General features: G+C 37.4%; 1 protein-coding gene across 3 annotated transcripts in view; it reads left to right on the top strand.

Moving 5' to 3' along the window:
- Window positions 1-22,224, top strand: part of LOC106960096 (disks large-associated protein 1) — a 104,766-nt gene that overhangs the window by 25,395 nt on the left and 57,147 nt on the right. For all 3 annotated transcript variants that reach the window (XM_015053019.1, XM_015053018.1, XM_015053020.1), the window contains exon 2: window positions 14,637-14,722. The gene's annotated coding sequence lies outside the window, so the exon portion shown is untranslated. The remainder of the gene's footprint in view (window positions 1-14,636; window positions 14,723-22,224) is intronic.

Genomic DNA, 22,224 nt, shown 5'->3' with positions numbered 1-22,224 from the left:
CTTTTTTTTTATTTTTTCTATTAAAGATCATCCATAATGGGTGCAAGCATTTACAGTCAAGTTCCTCTAAAATAACTTCACCCCTCCTCTGCTGTGTCAAAGCAGAACATAAAGCCAAGAGCTCGTATTACACATATTCCACTTTGCAGAAAATATGATTCATTTACTTTTCTCACACGGGAATTTCTTGTGTGTTACATGTCCTTGTGCACGCAGCAGATCTTCTAGTTTTCTGACTAAGCCTCGTTTTGTTCAGCTTGTGTAATCCCCTTAAATTTCCCTCTGATATCCCTACTACCTTCACTTAAGATTAGGAGAGGGAGCGATCAAGACTCCTCTACGACCAGCGTGGAGAGCCTTTCTGAGGCAAAACACACGTTTTCTGGATAATAAAATGCCTGATCCAGCTTTGCGTTTGGATTTCTTTCAAAGTAAAGCCCCTCCAACATCTTTAAACATATGTTGTGTGCTATCATATTTACACTGTAATCCTGTGCTGTCACATTTTTTTTTTACGCATTTATGTTGCTAAAATCCTGTTTTACATGCATGCCATTCCCTGAATTTATTATCATAAACCTGATTTAGTTTTGCATGGAAACTAGCTTCTTATGTCCCAGAGATATTCCCACATAGCCACTTAAACATGGACTTGTCTGGTGAGGAGATTTCAACCTTGTTTTGTTCTAATAATCAAGCCCTCTTCTTGCATAAATGTCATACTCTGCTGCGTTAATGTTGTAACTCAGACAACTTGTCCATGGTTACACACAGTGTAGTAATTTAATAGGAGGCTGCACGTGTTGTGTACACACAGATTTAATGACCATGTACTGTCTACTTCTAGGGGATTGTCTTGCATAGCCTGTAGGTGTCAACAAGATGGATGGGAAGATGCTCCTTCTGCAGGCTTTTTTATATTCTACACAAAATGATCTGTCTTTAGGTTTTCGTATCTGTTGATATATGTCAGTGTAATGATGAGCCATATAGTTTTGATTCAGTTTTGTTGTCTTGATCTTTTAATTATTTTCCCTTTTTTCTGCATTAAATGTCATGTACATTATTTTGTGGTTGATTATAAATTAATCTGTTTAAGAAAAAGTCTTTATTAAGGTAAACAACAACATAATGCTTTAAAACTTAATTTGGAAAAACAGGTCAGAACATTTTTCATGATGATGTTTACTGGATGATTTTAAATATGATCTGGTTTCCCAACTACACACATCACAACTGTTGTATCTGGAATTTGTGGCCATCCATTCAGCAAGAGACGGTTTTATATTTTGAATGGTTTGCCAGCCCATCACAGAGTAATAGAGACACATAGGACAAACAATAATGCATCTAATTACTTGTATCTAAGGGCAACTTAGAGAGACAAATTAGCCTAATGTGCATGTTTTTGAACTGTATGAGGAAGCTGGAGTACCTGAACAGAACCCTGTTCAGAATCCTCACATGAATGTGGAGAAAATGCAGAAAGATCCCAAGACGATCTTCCTTCAAAACAACAGTTCACAAAAAATGTCAATGCACATTAAATATGGAATATCGTGGCCAACACATGATTTTAACACACAGCTTCTTTATATAACATTTGGTATTTGGTAAAACAATTTTTTTAGTGTGGTTCTATTAAAACCTTTTGTTTAATAATGAAAAATATTTTCATGCTCTGGAAAATTTCAGAAAAACTAATACTTACGAAATGAAAACTGGTTCCTAAAAGTTGGGTGTTGCCTTCTTGGACTTAAACCTTCAACATCAAGGTAACATCAGTATAATTACTTCACCATTATAGGTTTATTTTGTTAACCTATACAAACTAAACTTAATTCTGCACTTAGAAAATAGCATTAGCAATAATTGTAAGGACCATTTTGACATGTGCTACATTCAATCCTCATACAAATCAGAAGTGTTTCTTTTTACAAATGTTAATAGAAAAGTATATAACACAGCTTAATCTTAATTTGTGTCATCTTCTATTTGTGTTTTTGTCTCACCCTAAGAGTGGATTGTGAGTTTGAACTATATTTGTTTTAGATGTAAACAACAAATGCCTCCTTTTTAGTTTCTGAAGCAGCAGCTTTGACAATCTCGAGAGAGAGAAGCTGTCCTGATGGGCCTGAAGCTGTGTGTTTGCGGTCATCTCGCTGCTGCAATTAGATAAAATTGGCTTATGCTGACGGCCAGGGGACATGTTTAAGTGTGACAGCAGAGTCAGTGCTGCCAATCCTCAACAAGTATTTTTGTTTTTTGAGATTTGAATCCGCTATAAGGTCATCATTGGTATTGATCAAAATTTCAGCAGTTTTTTTTTTTTTTTTTTGAGAATTTCTCTTATATGCTTGAGAGCCAATGCCAGGTTTCCACTCTAGTGGGTAGTAAAGATGTATTCTATTCTATTCTATAGATATTCCTTTATACATTCATTTTGCATCTTATTTGTTGATAAATGTAGTTGGAGGTAACTTTAGTTGTGTAAAAAAGTATTTATTCTTGATTTTCTACAGTAAATTACCTTGTAATGTTCTTCAAAGAGCTTACGCCTTCACTTATGAGTCACTTCATCACATCTTAAAGTACAATTATGACCATGCATTACCTCAAAAAGGTTGACCAGACTTCCATCTGTCATAGACACAAATTGGGTTTTAGGTTGGACCAAAGGCCTTACAACTCATTTTTTCTTTAACTACTTAGGCTCATGTCAGTTACAACTATCAGTTTTTCACAGATTTTTTTTTAAATTTTGTTATGAGTGGATATTTCTTACACTGATATTTGTCTGTTTACTAGTGCAGAGTCTTCTTACGCTGGACCTGGTTGTTGCAGAGTTTCCAAAATCAGGAAACGAAACCAGGATAGCCTGTTTTTTTTTTTTTTTTTAAACCAGGCTATCCAGATTTGCACGCACAATTAATACTTATACACAGAACAGATAGGTCTGATTTGTTGGCAGACACACTAGTTCTATCTTTCAATCACAATGCAGCTGTTTCTCACTCACACATAAAAAAGATTCTCAAAGAGAAAACTGAGATTTAAGGGTTTCAAGCGGTGTCTCTGAGTTGTATGGAGATGTCTGAAAATGGCAGGAATTGAGACTTCCTGAGCTCCTTAAATGTCTTTACTTGTCAATCTAAAGCAAGGTTCCTTGTATTTCCTAGACATATTGGATTCTAACATTTTGTCACTGCCCAAGTTAGAAGAAAACTAACCCATCGATTTTAAACAATTAAAATGTCATTGAATTATCTATACGAGAAAAAGGAATTGGGAGCGTTTTGTTGGACAAGTGAAGGCCCGTCAGAGCTGTTTCAGTTAGCTCATTTTCAATCATGAGAGATCACTTATGTTGTGAGTTTGAGTATATCCAATACATAGAAACCAAAATAAAGCATTTAGAGTAGTTGTGTGAAAAACCCACCTAAACTGCACAACTCATCTGTCTTACAGTAAAGCTACTCAAGTGACAGTTTATGCTCGTTCAGATCCATATTTATTGCTCCGCAAAACACAATTGTCTCTTTCTGTCTGGGTTAAATGTGGTTAGTGATGGATTCTGCATGTTGTCCTTATGTTTCAATTGAAAATTGAGAACTGTAGCTAAGAAATTGACATGTTTTTCCTTCTGCCAGTAAGTGTCTTCAAAAGAGCTGGAAAAATTCCTTCCATACTGAAAAGATGTTTATTAAAAGTAAATATTTGTGCATATAGTCCTGAAATTGATGTATCAGGTATGCAAAGGTTTAGTTTCAGGGACATCCATGAGGATATCATAATGCACAACAAGCATAAACAGTCAGGTGAGAAACCTGTATACGTCATAGTCAACAATTTTCCTCCTTTAATAATTTAAACAGCTATTTATTTACATTTCTTTCAGAGCTGGGAATCCGTGGCTTTCTTAATGTAAATGCAGGCTTAGTGGTAGCATTACATGAAAAAAGATGAACTTGGCAGCTGCCTTTTTACTCTATTTACTGAGAAGAAACAGTGCGAACAACCCTTGCGTACTTTGCAGAAAATTACCATGACAACCAGTCGTTTGTATAGTCTCCAATAACTGGGAGTGGACAATTATAATCATTTACTTAAATAATCCTCACTTAGCAGCCTTTCACACAGATTTGGTGAGATGAAGACCCCAAGTCAAGTCTGGAGTCTTTCTTTTTGCAACGTGCGTCACTGGTTCATGCATTTTTTTCTTTTTAGCTTTAGTTGGATTCAGTTGCTTCTGACACAACACATACTATATAGTAAGCCCTTCGGACTTGGACAGATTTATCATTGCTCCCTTCCCGTTATAGAGCGAAGCTATTTCTGTGCTCATAGCAGCATTGTAACCCTTCTTCAGCATTCTGTCTAAGCAACAGAAAGAATATTGCCGACGTGCACCTTTTTTGGGTTGTATTCTGTCATTGAAAGAGGAGGGGCTGGCCTGGAGGTCCTGACTAAAAGAGCTGTGGGAATGCCAGTGGGAGCAGTAAGACAGCTTTGTATCTGTTGGTAGAATCTACATATCAGCCATTTCCTTTTGTGCTGATAAAGTTGTTTGCCTCAGTTGTAGGGGTAATATATATATATAAAGATTTATATCTTTTCTAGACTTTGCGTGATGCAAATATGCAAGTTGTAGTCCACACTAGTATCCTACAACAATCATTAATATAAAGTTGACCCAAACCTGCAGGTCTATCAGATTAAGGCAGCCTTAACACAAGTTATCACACTCTCTATTCTGATCTCAGCAATATTGCATGCAGGCCTTGATTGCAACTCTAACACTCCCCTCTTCGATTTGACTATTTTTCTAAGTCTAACACTCGCAGTGGGAGGTGTCCTCTTCCTGTCTTTGTGGGCATCTGCCTACTAAAAAAACAGAAGCAAATGAGTGTTTCAAAGCAAGAAAGTCTGGAAGAAATCTTTCCTTATGGAGTATTTCATATTATTAATCTTTAATATCTCAGTCAGTAAGATTTTCAGAACAAGCTGTTCTAACGGAGCCCAGTGGTGTGCATCTCTGAGAACCACATTTATTTTTGGATGTACTCTGAAGCAACCTGTTGTGAAAGTCATTCATGTTATTGATGTTTGAATAAGGCTTGCAATAGAATGTCTTCATTTCGTTTATTTGAAGAGCTGTTCTGTATTTGCCGAAAAGTACATGGTGTGGCTGAGGATAGGCACCGCACTCAAAGAATCTTCTATGCATCAGTTTCCCCTCCGTTCCGTAGTGTTGCAAATGACAAATAATTTACTCAGCCACAGGCTCAAAAGCATGACGAGGCCATTTCAAAGTGCTTCACGTAACATAAAGAAACCGAAGTCAGAAAAATTGTCTTAAAACTTGAAATATATTCAAAGAAACTCTATAGTATTATTAAAACATCAGTTTAGAAAAAAAAAGATGTTAAAGCAAAATTTAAAACAACCAACCACCAAGATGTAATTTGCTACACAATTCTACAAAAACACAAATCTGATGTTTTTCCTGAATATTTTGATGTTAATGATTGCAATTACTGCCATTTTCCTACTATTTCTTTTGCAGGGTTGCAAACTCAGAGGTTTAGCTTCTCTGGCTTAATCAGATGTAGGCAAAAAAAAAAAAGCAGGAGTAAAATATGTGGCCTTAGAATGAAGCCTTGATGATTTGCATTGACTTGCTAAATGACAGAAAAGTATTTGCCAATTAAGATCGGAACCACTGTACCATTATACCAGTCAATCCAGAAGATCATGTAACATCTAGAAGAAAACATTTAAGATGCATCACTGTTAACCAAGACCTTTTTGGATCTGTTGTATGTTGAAAAACCGGATAGGAAGACGATGATTATGTTATGTTATGTTTTTTTTTTTTTTTAATCAGTATGTAATGTACTGAAGCTGTTGAATTTCGTCTCTTGAATATTTTGCTAAAAGGAGTACTTGGGGAAAACTATTTTTTAACAAGGCCTTCAGTCCTCTACAGTTATTTCAAGTTCAGAACATATTCATTTAAATGTAGCCGACATTGTGATTTGTAACCTGGTGCCAGAATAAATTTCAACCATCACATATTGTTAGAAGATTTTTAGAACCAAGTAGTTTATTTCAATAAATGTACTTCTCTCTTTGTTGCCTCCTTCTTCTTTCAGTCTCTAGCTCTAGGCAAAGTCTCCATCCTGAGCCTTGTTTGTGTCTCTCTGTCAGAAATATAATTCACCTTTTGATGGTCTACTCATGACAGAGAAGCAGAAAATGCATCTGTGCAAAGATTTATTTATTTATTTATTTTTTAATAATCAGTAAAAGGTTTTGGTTGAGAACGGAAGAAAGAGAGAGGATACCACAGACGGATAAAAGAGAAAAAGGACAAAAGACACTAATCAGGCTGAGGAAAAATGTCATCACTTTGCCACCGTCTTCTTCGTCATTACTCTTCCCTTTTTCCACCATATAAATTGTATTTTTCATCTTATCAGAAAGCTGCTGAGCATTGAGCTATGGACCGGAGATAAACACTTGACGTCTGACCTGCTGTCAGAATAAGCCTGAATACCATCAGATTTGTCTGCAGAAGGGGTGGAGGGAGCTCTTGCTTCTTTTATTGAGCTGGCTTGCATCCAGAGGTTTCAATCAATCCATTCACACCAGGAGCTCAAAAAGAAATTGAATTATGTCCGGGGCATTCAACCACAGTTTCTTAATTGGTACGGGATTAGTCCACATTGATTTGGTCTGATTAGAGTCCCCAGTTTGTGTTTCCACTTAATCACTGAGCACACCCTTCTCTTCCACTGCTATTTGCATGCTCCCCTTTCCAACAGCTCATGCCAATCATTTACAGCCTAGGGCAACTTTTAAAATTTGCATGAAATCACTAGTGCTGACTATTGCTTGATCTGCTGCAGCAAGGCACACACTTTTCTACTCGCGTGCGTGAGGTGTGTTGTATTATAGTAACACTACTACCCAACAGGTTCTGAAAAGTTGGCTTGTGGTTACACCAACCCTTTCTGGGCAGTTGAAGGCAATGGAGTTAGAAAGAAAAGATCAAACGAGTTCTTCTCTTGAGGCAAGAGAGTAAAGATGGGAAGAAAGTCCAGCTATTCCAGAATTTTAAATCGGGGTACGTGTGGAGATGAGAGGCAAATGCACCATCTGTTTTTGCCCTTCAGAAATTAAGCTCAAAGTTTAAATCGTTATTCCTTCTGTTTAGATTTTTTTGTGTATATGACATATCACAAAGTGGAATTTTGTTGCCCTTGGTGTTCAGGTTGAGGGCACACAGACTTATAAGTTGGAAGATTGGACAGATCTCCCCTTATAACCTTTTGATTAGCTCCATTTTTATTGGACTTTAATTTTATTGTCTTATACGCCCGTGTATCTTCTTTTTATTTTTATTTTTTCAATTTAATTTTATGCCTTGGTGAACCAGTGAGTCAGAACTCATAGTCAATTTTTCAATAATTCACAACATACAGTGGAGCTGTTTTGAAATGTGACTTGATAAGGAATTATGCAGAGTATGCACATTAAATCTGTTGTTGTAGACAATGAACAATCAAAAGAGGGTAAGAAAGCATGTCAACAATACTCGGTGATTCTTTACATCCCTTCTGGCCGTTATCTATTCCATTTACAACACCTTACAATGTAAACATTGTTTCTGCTTCAGGGAGTAAGAAATAAATCATTAAATCACAAATCAAATCTCACACACACACACAAAAAAGTTACTCACCGACTTATTAAAAAAGCCACAAAAAATAACGACAACCTGCCAAAAACAGCACACCTTGACCATGGGCAAAACGCAAAACTGGCTGGGATCTGCAGCTTCAATCCTCGAATGTCTGGGAGATCTTCCTGGAATTTTAAAGATTAACAGTAGCGTAGAAAAAAAAAAATCTATAACCTTCAAATAGTTACTGCTGACCCACCTAAAACTGCCCAGTGGGTTGACATTGTTAATGTAGCTAAAAAATGTGTAAGGCTAATATACCCCAAAATGCCTGATACAAAACAAGCAACACAATTACTTGGTTAGGGGTATATAAACAATCTATTTTTTTCAGCATTGTGATTTTGTTCAAATACATGATAATGTGAAAATAGCAGTTGGCAAATTTCCTGATGTATAATTTCTTTGGCTGCAATACCTTGGATTGAAAATGAGATTTTCTTTCAAATAAGCTGCCTAATGTTACAATGATGATTATAATGAGAACACGTCTACACAGATCCACTCAGAAGCTACAATGGGAGTATCCTCTCAGCCGTCAGCATCCACTGAGTCAGTCTGGAGAAAGCAGAACAACGTAGAATGTTTCTTGTATTGCCTTCTATGATTCCATAAATATCACATTGGTATTCATTTCATTCACAGGCTCAGTAACAGTCACACAGTGAGACATAATGCGCCATATGTTTCTATTTTCTCCTTTCACAGCATCGGCACTACATGCTTTCACTCTCCCTGCCAAGATTTTAGTTTATATCTGAAGACACTGACTGCTGTCTTTAGGCAAACAACAATGTAACTCTTAATCTGATCTAACGTAAACTGGCAGTGGTGTCAAAAATTTCAATTTGTTGCAGGAGCAATGAAGAACTGTTTTTAGTAGCTCGTCATTAAGAAGAATATCGCATGGCAGTGCATGAAATGCACAGATTCAATCCAGACTCTGAGAAAAGCGGGGTTAGTTGGACAGATGCAATCTTTGATCAGAATCAAACCGATGAAAGCCTTGTATGCTGTGTTGGAATCAAGCTATTTTACTCCAGAAACCAATCGCGTGTAGTGTCTTTCACCAGAGGAGACCTTGTTAATCAGTCATATCATTGCAGCTGCACCACAAAACACTTGTCTAAAACCATCGTTTCCAAGGATAAGAGATATGATACTCTCAAAATAACTTTGAGAGTAACAAAAACATCGAAGAATGATTCTTTTATCCTCTCCTGAAAATACTCAGAGCTGAATTCACTTCACCGATATCTGAATAAGCATTACATAAATGTACATATATAAACACACTGGAGAGCCAAACACCTGCTTTTTAATAAATGAGAGCCTGTCACCAGTGTGGGGCTTTTCACATTGCACCACTGTGAATTCATTAAAAGTGCCCTTTGGAAGTCTAAGCAACCAGGTGGGGTGCCATCAACCCCCCTCTGCCCTCCAAATCATCCCTGCATTTCAATTGCAAATGCTGTAGTCTTCTCATTGTCCTTGCACAAACACCACAGATTAAACAGTCAAACACTCATCCTTACATAATCTTGACTGACCGGGCAGATATGTGTTCAAGTTTCGTTGTAACCCAGGGGCCTAGAGGTGCATTTCAGCAGCTCAGAGCTTCCTCAGGAGTAAAGAAAACAAAACTTGAGACTGAGAGAGTCTGTGGCATCAGATGAGTCTGTTAGTTTAATCACCTACTGTTTTATTACTCCAAATCTGGAACTACTTTAATCACATAGAGATTTGGTTGTATACTAAATCGGATTGGGTTTTTTTTTTCTTCTGTTTTTTTCTGTTGCAAGATGAGATTTTAAAAGCTCACAATCATTGCTATTTCCATGCATTGCTTGCCAATACATTTGCCTTTCAGGGTTTAGAGATATGTTCTATAGTTGATTTTTATGTGATCTATACTGATGGTACAAGTAGTAAACATTGCATATGAATAGACTAAGTCACTTAGCTTGAAATTATTTTTTTTCTTTTTATGAGGTGATAAAGTTAAATGTTAAACATTATTTTTACAGCTGGAAATATCATGACTTTAGCTGTGAGTATATGATCCCCACTTCTGTAAAGGTCTGATCTGCCAATACAAATTTAAGTTGATTCAGTTTTTCCCTTAGGAAACAAAAAAAAAAAAATGACAACAAAGCACTGGGTCAATCCTTCTTTATTTTTCAGTTACCATACCAGGATGGCTGTGATTCAGTAAGATCATTACCATTTTAGGACCTGTGGCAATGTAAGACGGCATGTGAAAGGGATATGGTGAAGTTGACATGCAAACCATGTTCAGAATTTCATGTTAGAAGTAAGTGTTGCTCGCGTTACTATTTTGGTGTCTGTGTGTATCCACTTAGAGGGGGGGGACATTTTTAAAAGATTGATCCATGCTCCTGTATGGCAAACAGAATTGGACTCTTCAAAAGCTACAGAGCAATTTTGCTGTAATGTGTTTGTAATGTTATGTGTTGACATCTAGTTTGTAATGGGCAAAGTGAACAGTCTGTAGAAAATACGGTTCCTTTGTAAAAGCTTCTTCGGCCTGTCACATTTCCATTTGACCTCATTTTTAAATGCCTCCACGACACTGAAAACATCCGACTGAGTCGTCACTTCCACACTGACGATTGTTGACAGTTTAGCCTCTTCTTTAGGCTGTTTATACACAGTTTACTTTCCAGTCCTCCTTTAATTTATCAGGCATAATTTCAGTGTGTGTTTGTACCTTTCTGTATCAATCTTCTTTTTCTTTTTTTTTTGTCACTTCGGTGTTCCTGCTTACTGATAAGGAATCAAAACGACATCCGAGTGTCACGAGCTCTCGCTCCTCAAATTTAAGCTGCGTCCAGAAACGAGCAGCAACAGGAGGCCCGCTGCTGCTGTCAGGTGTGAAATTATACTGCTGTGAAAATGTTACAAAGCACAGTGATAATTGCTGCTGAAGTTTGAATCTTGGTTCTGTATAATGGACTTGTGCTATACAAAAGTGGAGATTATGCCTCACGCTGGGCCGGCTGGTAGCCAGCTGGTGCTGCTGCTGATGTCGTGCGAGGATAGCTGAAGCTTGAGGGGGGGAGGGTTAATGCAGCGGGGCAAACGGGCTGATCCACACCCCGTCCTCAGCTGCCAGAACTTCAAAGGATCCCCCGATAGAGTCTAAATTGCCATCTCCTTCTGTCTAGGCTCAGCAGTTCACTTCCCCTCCCTCCACCTCCATGGTCAGGTCAAATACAGCCTCATCTTTTATGTATCGCTTAGTCCATTGATTGAGCTCTGAGAGATTCACGACTACAGAAAAAGCTATTTCTGTATCCCTCTGAAGCAGGAGAATGATTTTTTTTTTCTCCTTGTGGAGAGAATTTATTCATTTCCTCTCAATTTTTCTGTTTCCACTTCCTGTTCTACAAGTTTTTCTTTTTTTTTTTTTTGGATAGGTCTATCATTTTCTGTTTTTAATAATTTTACACAGATAAATTATTTAGACTTCAGGGAGGATCTACTGGGAAGGCGCCGCTGCAATTCCACTGCTGAATTTCAATATTAATAAAAAAAAATTATATATATAATGAAGGTAATATTATGCATGTTTCTGTACATGTAATTATGACAATAATGGAGTCTCTGTTTCTTTCACAGCACAGTTTAAGAGAGAAATTTAAAACTGCCGCTCAAAATATTTTATTAGTGTGCCAACAACGGTTCTTATGTAATCGTTTAAGCTTTTCTCCTGGTTATTTATTCATTCATTATACTGTAAGTTGATGTATTATTTTCTAGATTGCTGCTCCTCCTTTTTTTCTGTTGCTGTGCTTTTGTTTTAGTGATGTATTAAATCTATGCTGGCACAAAGTGTGTGAAATGGACATTTTCCCCGGAAAAGTCTGTGAAAATAATTCAAGGGAGAGGAAGTGACGACAAATCTATGGCGGTACACGTTTTTACACCCCAAGCAGTTTTTAAGAAGATTCCAATTTTAGATGCAGTAGTTTTCCTGTCTTGGCTGTATTAACTACTTGCTGATATGTGGCACATTACATTTTAATGAAAGTATAATATGGCAAAAAGAGAGGAGACATTTATTTTCAATGTTTAACTTAGGAGATTTATTTATTTATTGTAATGTCGTTTCAAAATGTTCAGGTTAGGAAATAGTTTCCCAAGCTAAAAACCTAGGTCTTTGTGAAATGCATATGTAGATGCAAGCGGACCAGAGACCGTGCATTGCACTATGGCGAACTACAGTACAGTGCACTCTGGTTCAATACAGCCAAAACAAACATGTGAGTCTAACGCGATGAGAAGAAAATAGAAGATCGAAGACAAAATAGAAATCCCACAACTGCTAAAAACTGATGCTAATACATTTTTGTTTGCGTTTTGTGAAGAAGGAAGTTGCACTCTTGTCATCTTTGAATGTTTTTGTACTGTTTTCTTCACTGACTCTTGGTGGAGTACCACTACAGGCGAGAGTATGAGCAGGTTTTTCAAATAGTTTGGATCGTTTGACACAGTGCAGTGTGAAAGCGAATCGGATCAGCTGAAAATGCAACGAATGCTGCAGTTTTGGTCCCCAGTTGAACTGAGTCTACCAGACTATCAGGTGTGAAAATACCCTAACAACTAATTGTATGTGGATGACTTTTTCTGACTCCACCCAATATATGCATGCATAGTCATACGACAGATTAAAGTGATTGAATATGATGGCCATGTGGTTTGCATTTCTTTGAACAGAAAATCCCCTCACTTGAATCCTTTCAGAGCACAGAAAAGCTGGAGAACATCTGATTTCAAACTGCCTAAAATTTCGGCTAAAACTGGTGGTGTAGGGGAAACATTGTAGTGCCAGTGTGAAACCCTTGTTCCTTTACATTAAAATTTGGTTTTCCAAAGTTTTCCAGATCCAGCAGCTGTCAGACAATGACAGAAAATGTCACCTTTCCCCCTCTTTGGGAAAGCAGTGAGGTGAACATAATCTGGTGAGAAGAGTTTCTGCATCTTAGCGCCTGTCTGTTGACCTCTACTTTACTTAATCTCCCTTCGACATTGAGAATACATTTAAAAGCTAGTGAAAAATCAGGGAGCCGCATATTCTCTTATAGTGTGAAGTAAAGGGAAAAGCTAAAAATGATTTCTACTGTCTATTTTTAGCACTAAGCCCTGCCCCCTTGGTGCTTTAAACAGATGCTACTCCCAGTGGAGAGCATCTCCAGCAGAAACTCTCCCACTGTGCAGTGCATGTGTGAACATCAACCATGGAAACGGTCTGGATTTTATTTTATTTTTTTCATAATCTCCAATGTTGGACCAAAGGAAAAAATAAAGCTGAATATGCAACCAAACCTTCTTTTTGTTTTATTATGTTTCAGTGACAGATTGGTTCATTGGAAAGGTAAATCTTTTTTTTTTTTTTTTTCTCAGAAACCCTTCCAAAAACGCCTTAATATTCAGTATTAGCACTCAGAAAAATGAGCGTCTCAAAGTGTTAAGCTGTTCCACTCAACTTCATTTAAACTAGATGTCAGGTTTAATGTTAATGCTAAGTGGTGATAATCCTCTTTGCAAATAAAAACAAGATAAACCCAGTTAATCTTAATTTGAGAGGTGTTTGCAGCTCCGCTTTAAAAAGTTCTGCTTTTGCATCGCCACGTCCGCTGTGAGCGAAGACATGCAGCGGTACCTGATCAGGCTTACACAAATTTCATGAGTCGATGACGTCAATCCAAGTAACCAATGTTAGAGGGCTTGCCTTTCAAGTGACTCTGGATGCATGGATGAATGAGATTCTTTTTATCTACATGAAATAAAGTTTGTGTTCTTTGTTTTGCTTTTTAGGGATTTCACACTATCTTTGCTTGACCTACTGTTTCATCTTCTCCATATAAAAACAAAAACTCTGGTGCTCACTGGAGTATTAGTAACCTTCCTCTGACCTGTGAGATAGTATGTGTGTGTATATGTGCGTGCAACCTGTTCCATCCCAGTTGCACCTGGCGTGAGTTAGACAGACCACCATCTGTTCGGTGCCCCCACGCTGAACTAAATGCCACTTTCATAGAATATCAGGAAATTGTTGCTGTTGCTCAAGCCTAATTTACTAAAAGCATCAATTTTGTGTTTTTATATACATAATTGCTTTTGTCTTTTGTTTGGTTTTGTTTGCTCCAAAGATAAAATTAGTTTGCGCTAGCTTTATTTGTGTGAGGAGGAAATCCAGATGGGCCAATGATGGAAGCTATAGGAAGTGGAAGGTAAACGCAATCTGCTTGCTCTACTTTTCAGCGATGAGGAGCCACTGCACTGAGACAAAGGCTGGCTTTCACTCTCTTTCAGAATACCTCAAGGACTTGACATGCTAGATTTAAGCAAGTGCAAATAGGCTTAAAATGAATTCTGCACATCCCCTCCCTCCTTCCGTTTCTGTTTGCAGCTTTCCAAGCAGGCGGCGTTTTAGGATCAAAACCAACATGTTGGCGCAGATTTTTAATTTTTTTTTTCCCACTAAAACAAAATGGGACTTAATTAGGTATGCACATATTTTAACGTGATTAATCCAGACCATTTTATATTTGTGTTTTTTTTTTCTAGTTTTTCATTTCAAGGTCATTTTAATAGCAGATTCTTAAAAATGCCTTTTGAAGAATTACACCATGCTTCGTCACCAAGCATTTCACCAGTAATGAAACTCATGCGGTGCACTCTGAAGTGAGTGCAGGAAAGAGAGCAGAGAGCAACAGCACAGCATGAGCACATGGCACACGGACCAACACATCACCCACAAAAAGGGGGTGGGGGTTTCTACGAGTGTTTTGATGTGTTGTGATGAATCCTTAACCACTAACTGTGTGTGTTTTTTTTTTTTATTATTATTATTCTATTCAAGGTGCAGATATGTGGAAATGCAGATGGCAAGGAGTGCGGAATTGAGAAACTGGAAAAAAAGATGCCAAAGATGAAACAATAAAGCAGGTGAGTTACTTGCGATTGTGGATGAATGCTTTTTATGTGACTATTACAACTCCTACAGTGCATTGCAAAAGTATTTATACCTTAAATTTTTCACATAGTGTTTATGCCTTTTAACTGTGAATTTGAAGTCCGAGAGAAAAATCCTATAGGCGTTTTGTAATTGTAGACTTTTTTTTTTTAGTCTTTCACAAATACAAAACAGCAGATAAGCCTCTTCAAATTCTTAAGTACAAGTACACACATTGTGTTCTTTGAGTCACACTTTTAAACAATCTTACATTCTAAAGAATGTAAGATTCTTTAGAATCCACACACCTACGTCGGGGAAAAAATAACTTTTAACATCCCCACTTGTGTTTTGTGGCTCTGAAGAAGACCGTTTTCCCCCAAGACATGCTTTCAAGGCCCTTGCATAAATTAACCATTCTTAACATAACGTCAAGCTTGTCGTTAGTGCATGTTGGACTGCCTCTTGCCTCCGAGGTCTCTGCTGTTCACGGACGGGATCTCAAGGTGTCATTGTAGAAAGGAGGGGCTTTGGTTTGAGAACCTCAGGGACACAGTTTTCCTTTTTTTGCAGATGAGATTATGTTGGCATTCTCAGGCTGTGATCTTCAGTGTTCCCTGGAGTGGTTCGCAGATGAGTGTGAAGCATCTGCAATGAGAGTCAGCCCGTTTTTCTCGTTGCTAGAAAAAATGTGGATCCCTTCCTCTGTGTTGGGAGTCGGTCTCCCCTTCATTGGGAGAAGTTCGGGAACCTTGGTGTCTTGTTCAGGAGAGATGGCAGGATGGACCAGGAGATGAATAGACAGACTCAAGTCGCATGTTAATTTTCTTTGAGCCGGAGCATAAAGAAAATTAACATCATCCACAATTGGATATGGACCATGACAGAAAAACCAAGATGCCTGAGACAAGTTGCTGAAATTAGTTTATACCAAGTTTGCTCTTAAACACAGGGTGAAGAATTTCATCATTCGGGGGGGGGAACTCTTGAAGTACTTCAATAGCGAAAGCCTCTAAAGTGGATGGATTTTATTTAGGGTCTTCAGATTAAAATAAAAATAAAAATAAAAAAAATTCCCAACAGACTTTTTATATCTTTATTTGTTAGAGTAAAACAAAAAAAATCACATAAAATTGACTTTCCATTTGTCATTATGAACTAGCTTGTGTAGAACTCTCATATAGAAGTGTAACACACCAACATTTATGTTTGTAACATGACAAAATGATAATAAAACATTACAGAGCATAAATACTTTTATCAGGCGCTGCACAACAGTCTTCACTATATACAGCTTTGGCCACAGTGCCACACATGAACAATCCAATACTGTAGTGTGAATAAACCATTTGCAATGTACAATATCAAATTTAAGTCAACACATTCATAACTCACCTCTGACCTTTTGAGATCAACCTTCTGTGGTGCAGCTGTGGTGCATCTTCAGTAGAAACGCATCTGTCAAGGTTGACAGGTTACAATCAGCGGCAGAAATGAGAAAGAGAGACACAAAGATATCTCTAAGACTGATGGTCTGGGGAAAAAAAACAGTCAGGAAGATGAAGATCATGGGACAATTCTGGAATGAGAGGGACTACAAAGGACAGACAAAATAAAAGGTTTTCTGAGGCTGCTTGGGTAAAATAATTTTTCCTGTTTGTGTGCAATGATAACTGGTGACAGAGCAGATGGCGGTGGTGGGATTTACAAGTGGACAAAGTGTTCAAAAATGCCTAATGGCAAGTAAAAGTGCTGAACATGTTTTCTCTGCCAGGCATAAGCTTTAGCACTCTTGCAGTGTTGTGCAGAAAGCAAAACAGAAGGCAGAGCCAAGGATTTAGGGACACATTTATAAAAAAAAAAATAAAAAAAACATTAATACTTTCATAATCTGACACTAGGATAGTAGTTTTTGCTGTATCAACTTGTTGATGGATGCCATAGAGCTGTGCACTTTATCGTCATTTTTGCCTAAAAGCACCAGATTACAGCTGTACAAAAGGGCAAAAGCACTGGCCCAAATGGTGGTGACAACTAGACACATTTCAACTGTATATATGCCCGGGGTTGGGACTCTCTAAAGTAAATTATGTCGAACACCTGCTTAAGATTTATTTTGAAAAGGTACTTTTAATCTGACAAAGAATTTATTGGAATAAACATTCACATTTTTTATACATGTGACCGTATACAGTTAAGACTGACATTTTTTCAGTTACAAATGCAAAAAGCCAGTCAGCAGTTTAAATGGTTTTTAAACTTCTCTAGAGAATCTTTCAACATGAAGACAGTCAAACGTCTTACTTAAATGAAAATAATTTTGATGTTAATCTGCCATTCATGTAAATAATAATTTGTGAATTTTGTGCCCCTCGATGATATATTTCAACACCCCAAAGTTAGTTTGAGACTCAAAGGAAATTAACAAATTTCCTACCAGGTTGTGTGAAGTTGAGATATTTTCCGTGAATCCTCTTTTGTTCTTTATTAAATTGATTCATATATAACCAGGTACTAGAAGCTTATTCATATCAGACACTCATAGTTTTTCTGCTCGAAATGAATTATTATTGCAATATGTTATTTAAACTATAACAGCACTGACATATATTTGCTGTATTTTTTTTAAACTGATGTCCTTTAAAATCAAATATCAACCTTCCTTCTTAGATATTTACTTACTTGTGTGCAAAACAAACTTATGCAATTTTTTTTTTTTTCAGTTTTGTCATTAAATCAGATGTGACAAATTTATGTCGACACAAGGCAAACTGAGTCAATCGACGGTTTAAAAATGGCACACACCTGAGGCTATGTAGTCTCATGATTTGTTGCGCCTATCATGACAATAACCGGACCATGAAGTCAAAGGAAACTCTTTGCAGACAACCAGAGAATTCATTTTGATAGGTGGTAAAACAGGTGGTCATGTCAGAATTAGCTCGCAGATATGCTCATTGTGTCATATTCATTTAGAAAAAGTTTTGAGGATTTTAATAATCTTTTGTTGAATTGAACTAATGTAAAAAAAAAAAAACAATTTTATGAAAATGGGGGACATAATTTATTTGGGGGTCTCAATATTCAGCAGTGTTATTGCAGATCCATCTTTTTTTCATCACATCATACAGCTCAATTATTTTCTTTAAATATATACATTTTTTCCTTCTGCTTTATGCAAAAATGTTTTGCAGTTGTTAAATAAGAAAACACAAATTCATAATTTTACATATTTTTGAAAAGGTTTAACAGCAATTTTGTCTCACAAAAGAATGGATGCTTGAAAATAATCTTCAGCATTCTGAGTAATTTTTCTCCAAACTAAATTTAAAAATGTTTTTTTTTTTTTTTTTTTTTTTTTTGCTGGGAAAATTGTAACTTGTTGAATGGCTCGGCTCTTTTCTGATCAGCTTTAATTTGCAAGCCAGCTGTGAATCCTCAGGCCAAGGAATTCTGCCAAATAACTGGATTTACTGCAAGCAGAGCTTACCACTTGAGAACATATCACTGCCTTGGCATGGGTCACCGTCGAAGGCTATTTGAAAATAAGCCATGTTCTTTACCAACTCTAAGCCACAAAGTTGAGTATCAGAGGAAGCATTAAAAAATAGAAAAGGCCTGGGAATTAGAGGCATAGATTGTGTCCAAAATTTCTTCAGAGCTGCTTTGCCTTGTCTTTTTATTTTTTTTAGTTTCACATACAAAGCTCTTGATGTTAAACTGGAAGATGGAAAATGATTTATTACAACGTCAGAGGTGCATGTTTAATGCAAGCTAGTGAGTAAATGGGGACTGAACCCTCACAGCTCTGATCTGGTGATGATGATGCACAGCCAATGGATAGGAATTGTGCAATGATAGAAGATGAACCTTAAAGCTTGGAAAACGATTGTTGGTGAAAGCAAAACGACATAATGAAGAAAGGAAAGTGAAGTGCATGACTGGACATGCAGAGGAATATTGAATACACAGCTGAGAGAATGAGAGTGTTGAATCTTTTCCTCATGCAGCATTCACTTCTACATTTCTGCTCAGTTTAACAATATATAAGACGGTCTCGGATAATCTGCTGAAGATGCCGTGACACGTTTGTTCAGATGGAGTATCTAATGAAGAATGTTGTGATTCATTTTTTACACTGTGTGCAAAGACGATAGACAAAACATTCGGTGGCAAAAATAGATTTCTCAAGAAGGCGATATGTCTGAGACAGAATTATGAAGCTGTGATGTGGCTGTGAATGTGATCCAAAAAATCATTTTGACACATCAGTGATGACTTTTCACACAATTTATAGGGATGATTTCCTGCTGTTGTAGAAATTGTAGGTATTTCTAAAGCCTTCTCCAGCACTTTGCTTAATGCATTTTTGGATTAAGGTATTAAGAGAGGCTATTTTGACTCTTAGTCTTTCCTCCAAGCATCCTCAGTTAATTTATTTTTAATTACTTTTCAAAGTTTTATTAAAACCTTATTTTTATATATATATATATGTTTCAAATGTGAATTAAGATAATCTCTCTTGGAAAACCAAGACCCTTTATGTGCAATACTCATCCAAACAACACCCATGATAACATCTAATAGGCAAGAAGTTAATGTTCGTTGATGCACAGTGTCACCTCGGTTACCAGTAAAATTAGGGAGCAGTTATCTGTGTGTACCTGGGCAAATTACGAAATGGGAAGCTAATTCAACTTGCTCATTTCACAGTTCATTTAGCTGCTCATAAAACACACAACTGGAAGGAAATCACCTTTTTATTCTCTGGAGTTTATTGGAAGTTCAAACACTCGGGGACAGGAAAAGCGGAAAACATATACAGGTAAAATTTGTGCAAAAGTTATCTGCACATTAAAAAAAAAAAAAAAAAAAACAAATCAAATTTTTTAAGCGTTGTTAAAAATACGACATTTACAATGGGAGGAAAAAATCCACCAGGTGATATTGAAGGAGAACGTTAAGTCTGGAACCGTTCTCACTATTTTACTGAAATAATAAAAAAAGAATATTCTAAAAGTTTCTAATTAGTTATGTAGCATGTGAAATATTGCTGATATTTATTCTGTTGCAGACTTATTTTAAGTCTTCATAATGATTTTTCTTCTTTATCAAAAACTCAAAGTTTATTTCCCCACTATGTAAAATTAAATCAGACTACACTTTGTTTCAGATCAGTTTGGATTATTTTCTTCTGATGGCTAAAAAGCCAGAATGATGAAAGAAGATTTAAAATTGAAAGGTTTCCATATATTTTTATAGCATTTCGTAGCAGTATTCTTAAGGTCACTGTCCTTTTGGAGATCATAACTCGGGCTAATTTCTTGAGATGTTACTTCAAGAACATCTCAAGATGCATCATCCTGCAGCAAAATACCCCCAAACATGCTTGCAAGCTTCTCCCCATATCTCAGAATGTTAAAATGCATATTATTGCCAAAAACTTTAAACTGCAATATGTAACTTCTTCAAACATGTTTTTTTTTTTTTACATATTTGTTAAAAGTGCCACCATATTGTGACAGAATGATATAAGACAGTCTCTAGGAAAAAAAAAAAAATCCAGCTCCTCTCCCTCTTCCCAGTACTCCTGTTGCCACCTGCAGAAATGCACTGCTCCCGGTCAAAGACAACCAATCAGAGCAAGGAGGAAGGTCTTGGCGCTGTCAGAAACGACCTAAGTAACCAGACTTAAACATGTCCTACAGGGAGCATTCAGTTTCTTGATTTCTGCCCAGCGGACTCTGTGATCAGAGGAAAGCAACTGGACTTCAGTCTGGAGTCTTTGATAGACTTTGGCTAAGCATGGGTTGACATGAGACATAATGTCCACTTTGTTGGCATAAACCCTGCAGACTCTTGTTTACCGAGTAATTTACATACCCTGTTCATGTCACCAAGTTCTGATGTGAGGTCAGCTGGGAGCCGAGTTGCCAACCGTCAGTGTGCAGCCTTCACCTGCTCTGACACCTGCTCTCTGCGCTGGCATTGGTGTAGGAGGGAAATCTCCACGGTGTTGAGGGAGAGCTGGAATAATTCCTCCCAGTCTCAACAGGGGGAGGGGGGATATGTGTGTCCCAGTGTGTTTCCTTGGGGTTCGTATCTGTATTTGCGATTGGTTGACTCTGGCATGTGGGTGTCGCTGCGAATACGTGTCTACCAGTGCTCATAGAAGAAGACAGCAAGTTGCACCCCACCCTCCCTTCCCTTCCTCCCTCTTGCTCAGTTGGATCTCACTCCCAGATCTGTCAATGTGTCCGTTCACGCGTCTTTGATGTGACGTGCCACCCACGGCACAGGGAAGGTACAAACCATCAAGATTTCCCTCATCTTTTCACCTCCCATTACGAAGTCATGACCTCTCCCCTCATGAGTTTAACACATAGCTTTGTGGAGGAAGAGTAGAATGATCTCTTGAAAATGGCTTCTTGCTGGTCTATTTTTATGACTTTTTTTCTTTTTTTTTTCTGAATTCATTAGAATAGCAATATGTGCAAATCCTAATTACGATTGGGCCTTACTCCAGCACATTATTAGTATGATATTTAATTCTTATTCTGCACGTAACGTTCAATTAAAGTTGATAAATGCAACAGCAATAGACATTCAATGTGTACTTAGACTGCATTAGCTAAGAGCATAATAACACATTAGTTGTGTGCACACAGCTTTCTTTCCTTACATGTAATTAACTGTAGTCAGTGGCATGAAATCACCTGACACTGTGTCCCCCTCTGGCAGCATTTTGATGCTAATGCTGGATGACAGAGGCAAGTGACTATAATGTGCATACTGTACAATCAAAGAGCATGAACATAACCTGATTATTATTTTTTTTCCCTGCAGAGAAGGTGAGTCACTTTAGACAGGATATCTTGTCCTAAATTGAGGAAGATATTAACATAGAAACAGCTGGAAAATGCCCTTAGTTGTGTCCCTTTTATCTGTATATGCTCTGACTATATGCTGCACTCCCAAGTCTCTGCATAGCTGAAAATGGCAGCGATAATGAAGTTGTACAGTTATTATAAGCTACAATAAATGAAGAAGGAATCAAGGAGGAGTCGAGCCTCACATTGACATTTACAGCAGCTTTTACTACCTTCTGGGTAATGATATATCAGGGCCCGATATGCGATAACGCTCAGAACTCACCAGGCTTTGATTTACTTATCACCATCACAGTGCTAGCCTGCGTTCCCATAGACCAGAATAAATCGCCCCAGATTTTTTTACGGGCTTTAATAAGAAAATGTGACGACGTTTCTCTGTTTGAACGCAGGAGGAAACAGCATGTATCCAAACAGGCAGAGGCTGTTTATCGGGCGCTTCAAAAGCCTGTTTATTGATGAGCTAAAATAAAAGGTGCATGAATGCTACAGTGTCCCAATTTGAGAGGAGTTGCAATGGTGTATATTGAGGGGGGGAAAAAAAACAAACAAAAAAAAAAAACAAACACATTTGCTTTTTATTTAATTATGAAAAGCAGTGTAGG

Source organism: Poecilia latipinna, unplaced genomic scaffold (assembly GCF_001443285.1).
Source record: "Poecilia latipinna isolate Pla-1442-1.1 unplaced genomic scaffold, P_latipinna-1.0 Scaffold1154, whole genome shotgun sequence".
Classification (NCBI taxonomy): domain Eukaryota; kingdom Metazoa; phylum Chordata; class Actinopteri; order Cyprinodontiformes; family Poeciliidae; genus Poecilia; species Poecilia latipinna.
This window is presented reverse-complemented; position numbering and strand designations above follow the sequence as displayed.